This window comes from Nicotiana attenuata, chromosome 3 (assembly GCF_001879085.1).
Source record: "Nicotiana attenuata strain UT chromosome 3, NIATTr2, whole genome shotgun sequence".
NCBI lineage: Eukaryota > Viridiplantae > Streptophyta > Magnoliopsida > Solanales > Solanaceae > Nicotiana > Nicotiana attenuata.
In genome coordinates, this window is record NC_031991.1 from 19179965 (window position 1) to 19187620 (window position 7656).

Sequence of the window (7656 nt, forward strand, 5' to 3'; positions counted from 1 at the left end):
AAGAACATTGCAGAGCAAAGTAGAGAGAGAGAGAGAGAATTCTTATTGCTTTGAGATGAATTACAATGGAATATGACCCCTCTATTTATAGAGAAAGAGTGACTTAGCCACCAAGTAATAAACCCTAAGATCTCTCCAAAATATAGACATTCACCATAAATAAAATTCTTTTTATAGCAGATAGCATTTATTTAAAATAAGAATAGAGATTGGATTAACCGGAAAGGAGATTGCATCTAAGTAGTACTACAATGTAGCCATGTGTAAGGTAGTAGTTAGTTGCTTCATAGGAGAGAATCTAAGAGAATTTGGGTCAGCTTTTGCCATGTGATTCTCAACCCAAGGATTCTAATACTCGATCTTAGGTTTAGGTAAAATTGTAAGTGCAACTAATTACTCTATTAAATTAATTATACTGAATAAGGATAAGGTTCCTTTATATTTGCCAGGCAATCAGTTGGGACAAGTTGCGATACCTTCTTTAATTTAAATAATTGATCATGTGGAAGTTTCATGCTTAGTGCCAACGTTCAATCCTTTTAAATGATTTTTGGCCCTTTTCTTTATTTCTAGTAGTAGTAGGTCATTGTTATTTCTCGAATCTTAGACTATCATTGGTGATCCCACAATACAAAAAAAAAAAAAAAAGCCTTCGCTACATACCATTATTATGTTAACAATAATTTCTATAGCTTCTGCTGCGTTGTCAGGAGCTATGTTCATAATGCATGTCTCTACAAATTCATTGTTAATAATAAGGTGCCGATCCTAAACAAGATGGAAAAGGAAAAAGAAATGGAAAAAATATTGCAAAAGGAGATGACAACGACTGTTTATTTTTCATACAATTTTCGTTTGTGTAAACGTGTTGTGTGTGCATAACTAGTCTATTATTGAGGGATGATAAAGAAACTTTTCACTAAATTAGGCATTAATTTGAGGTAGGTTAAAATGAAAAGAGACTTCAAGTTTTGATGGATGTAGTGGTTTTAGAAAAGAATAAAGAAGAGCTCAAAAATAAAATTTAAAAATTTCATCTTTTTAGGTTAAAATGAAACGTAACATTTAATAATAAAATTGGATATGGTCCATTTAAGTTTATGTGGCATTATTATTATATTTTTAATTAATTTATTGCCATGTTTTTGTAGGATATTTTTGTAGGTTTTGAACCAAAATGACTTTTAAGTTATAAAAATAAAGTTGAGTGACTTTTAAGTGATAAAAAGTAGATAAGCAACTTCTGTGAAATAGAGAATTAGTTGGATGTTCTTCAGTGAAACTAACCTCAAGTTTAATCATCATTAGGGTACTCCAGAATATGAAACACTAGAAAGACAGATAAATGCAAGATATATATATATATATATATATATATATATATATATATATATATATATATCATTTTCATTGGTATCATTGAATATATAATAAACACTTCCTTCGATTTTAAGAATTAATTATAATGACGAATCAGTTTAATAAACTAGCTAGGACTAGCTACTACTCTTAATGTAGGATTATTCTTTGATTGGATATTGAATATTAAGAATCTTGCTGCCCAGTTGGTTGAGATTAGGCGAGTTGTTAGAAATGTGAGTAGAAGAATAAGCAGAAGAGGTGAGAGAACATGCAGAGATGAAGGCAACAATGGAGAGAAATTTTCTGTGTTTAATTTCTATGTACAAAGCTTTATTTATACAAGCTACAGTATAACCGACTCACTAACCTCCTTAACAGTCCACTAACTGACTTAGGATAAAATAGACTAATCTACCCTTGTCTAACTAACTAACTTCAAGTAATGCCCTTATTCTCAACACTCCCCCTCAAGCTAGGTGGTGTAAACACATCAAACACACCTAGCTTGGAACTTAAGTATTCATGTTGAACTTAAGTATTCACGTTGAACTTTGGTTAACCCTTTTGTTAACAAATCTGCCTGCTGTTCTCTTGTGCTGATGTACTCTGTTCTGACTAAGCCTTGTAGAATTTTCTCCCTTATAAAGTGAAAATCTATGTCTATGTGCTTCGTTCTTTCATGAAAGACTGGATTGGCAGCAATTTGTATTGCTGCCTTGTTATCACAGTAGATGTCCACAAGTAGCTCTACTTCAGTCCCAATTTCTTTGATCAGTCCAACTAGCCATATAAGCTCAGCAACAATAGCTGCTAAACTTCTGTACTCAGCTTCTGCAGAGCTTCTGGAGACAGTTGTTTGCTTCTTTGACTTCCATGAGACCAATGAGTCTCCTAGTTTGATCAAGTATCCTGTTACAGATTTCCTGGAGTTCTGACAAGCAGCCAGTCTGCATCACAATAGGCTTTTAAGGTTCCTTTACTACTGCTCGACGGTAAAAGTCCCTGTCCTGGATGATTTTTAACATATCTCACAATCCTTGTAGCAGCTTCCATATGAGAGTTCTTAGGTTGCTGCATAAATTGACTCAGTGTTTGGACACTGAATGCTAGATCAGGTCTTGTCATGGTTAGATAGAGTAGCTTCCCTATCAACCTCTGATACACCCCTGGGTCTGGTAACAACTCATCTGGTTCACTGCTTGTTGTTCCAATGTGATCATCATATTCTTTGGTAGTTAGCTTGGTATTTATTTCCAAAGGTGTTGCTGCAGGTTTGGCTGCACCAAGTCCAAGTTCTGAGATAAGCTCTAGTGCACATTTTCTTTGATGCATAAGGATACCTTTCTCAAATCTTGCAAATTCTATGCCCAGAAAATACTTCAACTCCCCTAGATCCTTCATCTTGAAAGCCGTCTGCAATGCTGCCTTGGTGTCTTCAATTAGCTTCAGTTGTGAACCAGTAATCAACATGTCATCTACATAAACCAGTACTACTGTTACGCCTTCTATGGTTCTTTTTACAAATAGAGAATAGTCATGCTGACTCTGAATGAAACCAAAGGTGCGTAAAGCTTCAGTAAGCTTCTCATTCCACTGCCTGGGAGCCTGCTTAAGGCCATATAGGGATTTAATGAGCCTACATACTGGTTGTGACTCCCCCTGGCTCTTGAATCCTGGAGGCAGTTGCATGTGGATTTCATCAAAGAGATCTCTGCAAAAAGGCATTGAGCAGCAGCTATTGACAGAATAGTTCTTACTGTCACCATCTTCACCACTGGGGAAAAGGTTTCCTGATAATCAATACCTTCTTTTTGGCTGTAGCTTTGGCAACTAGTCTTGCCTTGAATCTTTCTATTTCACCTGATGCCTTGTACTTCACTCTATAAACCCACTTACAATCAATAGGAGTCTTACCCTCTAAAAGTGATACAATATCCCAAGTATGATTGCTTTCCAGTGCTTCAATCTCAGACTTCATAGCTTCCACCCACCTAGGATCTTGACAAGCTTCAGTAAATGTAGTAGGTTCAGTTATGGTAGAGAAAGCAGCCAAGTATGACTGATACTTTGGGGATAGTCTACCATATGACACATAATTTGCTATGGGGTAGGGTACTGAAGTATGCACATTTAGAGACACAAAATCTTTCATCCATATAGGTAGACATTTCTCTCTAGAAGATCTCCTAACCTTTGTTGTAGTGGGTGCCCCAGTGGGTTGATCTGCTGCAGTATTTGGATGAAAACTTTGATCTTGTGATTGCACTGTGTATTGTAATACAGCCTGCTGAATCTCCTCTGATCTTTCTTCCTGTATAATTTCCCTTTGAGTCTCCTCAATGGCATCAGTAGTGAGCATATCATCAGTAGAGGGATGAGTACTAATGGAGGTTTGAGACATGGGAGCCATGGCCCCTGGTGCAGGAACATGAATATAGGCTGATTCTGATTGTGGAGCAAAAATAGGAGATTGCTGAGATTTGGAATATTGAAAGGGAGAGATATCTTCCCTGAATATAACATCCCTGTTGACAAAGAAAGTACTGTTAGCTAGATTTAAAAGAATGTACCCTTTTTGTGTGCCAGAATAGCCCATTAGTACTGCTGGTATTGCCCTACTCATAAACTTGTCCTTCTCCTGCACATTTTTTGCATAGCACAAACACCCCAGAACTCTTATATGTTGTAGTGAAGGACTTATGTTGTATAACTTCTCAAAAGGAGTTAATCCACTTAGAACTGGAGTGGGCATCCTATTTATGATATATACAGCATTTAACACATAGTGACCCCAATACTTGAGAGGGGTATGAGCTTGGAATCTCATAGCTCTGGCAACTTCTAGGATGTGTCTATGCTTCCTTTCAGCTACTCTATTTTGCTGAGGGGTATAGACACATGTTGTTTGATGAGTTATTCCAAACTCTTTGAACAAACTTGCACAGATTGAGTTAGTAAATTCTGTGCCATTGTCAGTTCTGATTACTTTAACACTATTACTGAATTGATTCTTCACATAGAGCAGAAAATATTTCAGCACAACACACACATCTGACTTTAATTTCAAAAGAAACAGCTAGGTCATTCTGGAAAAATCATCCACCAAGGTTAAGAAATATCTATTTCCATCAAAAGTTGATACCCTATAGGGGCCCCATACATCAGCATGTAGTAATTCAAAACAATGAGTACTTTTAATATTGCTACTAGGAAATGGAAGTCTAGTGTGCCTAGCTAAGGGACACACATGATAATTCTTCACTACATTGACACAATTGTCATGTTTTATTGTGAATAGTTTCTTTAGAATCATAGGAGGCACATGTCCTAATCTTTTATGCCATAAGCCGATGTTGTCTTCTCCTTTATTCTTCAAGTCTGTATCAACACTTTCAGATTTACTGACTGCCAAGACCTTCTCAGTATAATTCTCAGCTTCCTGTAGTTATAGGATGTATAGCCCTTCTGTTTCTTTACCAATCTCCTTCACCTTCCCATTGTAAAGATCCTGAAATAGGCAAAAATCAGGATAAAATGCAATATAACACTGCAAATCCTTGGTTAGCTTTAACACTGAGAGCAGATTATATCTGAACTATGGAACATAAAGAACATTCCTAATTATGCTCCTTGCTGAGATTGGACAAGTACCAATAAGTGTAACTAAGGCCACATCTCCTTTAGGTAAGCGTACCTTTCTAGGACTATTAGATTTAACTTCTTCAACAGTGGATAATGCTCTAAGATCAGAAACCATATGATTAGTGGCCCCTGTGTCTATTATCCATACTTGGGAAGGTTTATTGGCAGTATCTACTAGAAAGGCATTACTGATACCTGTTTCACTAGTCATATTTGTAGAAGCAGATGTTCCTAAACTTTTGTTTAGCATGTGCAATATTTGCTCATACTGTTCCTTTGTGAAAGAGCAAGCTATAGGCTGTTGAAAATTGCTGCTGGTGTTTGGAGGTTGTCTCTGCACCATTGTTTGTGGTTGAGTCTGCATTAGCTGATTCTGCATCTGTGAAGAGACCTGAGGCTGCATAAAATTGTTCTGATTTGGCTCATTTGCTACCACATTATATGCAGATGCTCCCCCTTTCTTCTTGAACTTAGAGCCTTGTGGATAACCAACGAGCTTCCAGCAGTTTTCTTTACTACGACCTTTCTTTCTACAGTATTCAAGAAATCATTGTTGTTTCTCCTTGGCTTTTGGTAATTCCCAGTTTGTTGAAAATTGTTGGACTGAAAGTTATTAGGCTGAAAACTTGGTTGAAAACCACCAGATCTTGTGGTAAGCAGTGCAGTTGACTCATAATTTTCAGGCATAGCATTAGACTGTAAACTTAAATTCACTGCTGTAGCAGCTATGGATTTTTGACTCTCATCACTCATAATCATAGAATATGCCTTATTGACTGAAGGTAAATGATACATCATTAGAATTCGACTTCTAGCCTGGAAATAAGACTCATTTAATCCCATCAGAAATTGATATAGTTTCTGCCTTTTCATATGATTCACATAATCCCTAGACTTTTCACAATCACATGGAGCTGGGATTAGTGCTTCAAACTCATCCCAAAGATCTTTCAATTTTGTGTAATACTCAGAAACAGAAGATGTACCTTGATACAGTGTTGCAATCTCCATATGTAGGTTGAATGATCGAGAGCCATCAACTTTGTTAAACTTCGCACGAAGATCTTCCCACACTGCCTGTGCATCAGATCCATATACTACTCCTCCAAACAACTAGAGTTACAACATTCATGAGTCAGGAAAGTACTATTGCATTACACCTTTCCCATTGCTCCCACAGATTTTCATGAAATTTCTCCTTTCTTTCCATGTTCCTTCTATAAGCCCTAGCTTGTTCCTCCCACATAAACTGTTCTCATCAAGAGATTCCACAGAGTATAATTGGCCGTACCAGTTAACTGAAAGGAAATGAGTTGTGCTCCACTTGTATCTGAAGGTCCGAGATACAGAGGGTGATTATGTGGCAAATCAACTCCAAATTCATCGCAAGCTTGAGTACCAACACCAGATCTACTTGTTCCTGTAGCTCCAACTCCAAATACTTCAGGATTTACAGGTGTATCTGTAGGTGTATCTCCCATGGCTGCTCTGCTTCGATTGCTTGAATTTTTGAGGAATTGATTCCTTCGAATTCTGAATTTAATTACTCTGTTCTAGCTTCGACGGACAACTTAGATCGAGTTAAGGATCTCTAGTCCCGCTCTGATACCATGCTAGAATTGTGAGTAGAAGATTAAGCAGAAGAGGTGAGAGAACATGCAGAGATGAAGGCAACAATGGAGAGAAATTTTCTGTGTATAATTTCTATGTACGAAGCTGTATTTATACAAGCTACAGTATAACCGACTCACTAACCTCCTTAACAGTCCACTAACTGACTTAGGATAAATAGACTAATCTACCCTTGTCACTACTAGAATTTCGGAAAAAAGCGACCAAACTTTAGCGACCAAAGTTGGTCTGTCAAGAAAAGCGCCCAACGTTGGTCTCTAAATTGGAGAAAATAATAAAATAATTATTTTAAATACATTAGCGACCAAAGTTGGTCGCTATTTGGTTAATAATTTCGTCAAAATGTTGACCGGACTGGTCAGACTTGCTTGGTCAAAGAAATACTGAGATTAGCGACCAACGTTGGTCGCTATTGTGGGACCCACTTATTAAAATTTAATAATTTATATTTAATTATTTAAAAAAATTATAAAATATAAATAAATATAATTTAAAATGAGCGACCAAAGTTGGTCGCTAATTAAAGGGTAAGTAGATAGAGACCAACTTTGGTCGCTAATATGGGACCCTGTTATAAAATTTTAATAATTATATTATTATTTAAAAAAATTTATAAAATATAAATAAATATAATTCAAAGTTAGCGACCAAAGTTGGTCGCTTATAAAATAGAGACCAACTTTGGTCGCTAATATGGGACCCGTTTAATAATTATATTATTATTTTAAATATTATATAAAATATAAATAAATCTGATTTAAATTTAGAGACCAGCTTTGGTCGCTAATTTAAATTTAAGTATAATTAGCGATCAAAGTTGGTCTCTTTTCAGGTCAACAATGGTCAAAATTAAAAATCACTTTTGTATTTACTATCTAAATAATATAAATGTAAGCCGTTAACACTTTTGTAACACAAGGGATGAATAGACTAAAATATACTCTAACATGCTATGCACTAAGTATAAGCGTATTAGGTAACATTATATCAATATAGCTTATATATATATGTATAATATAT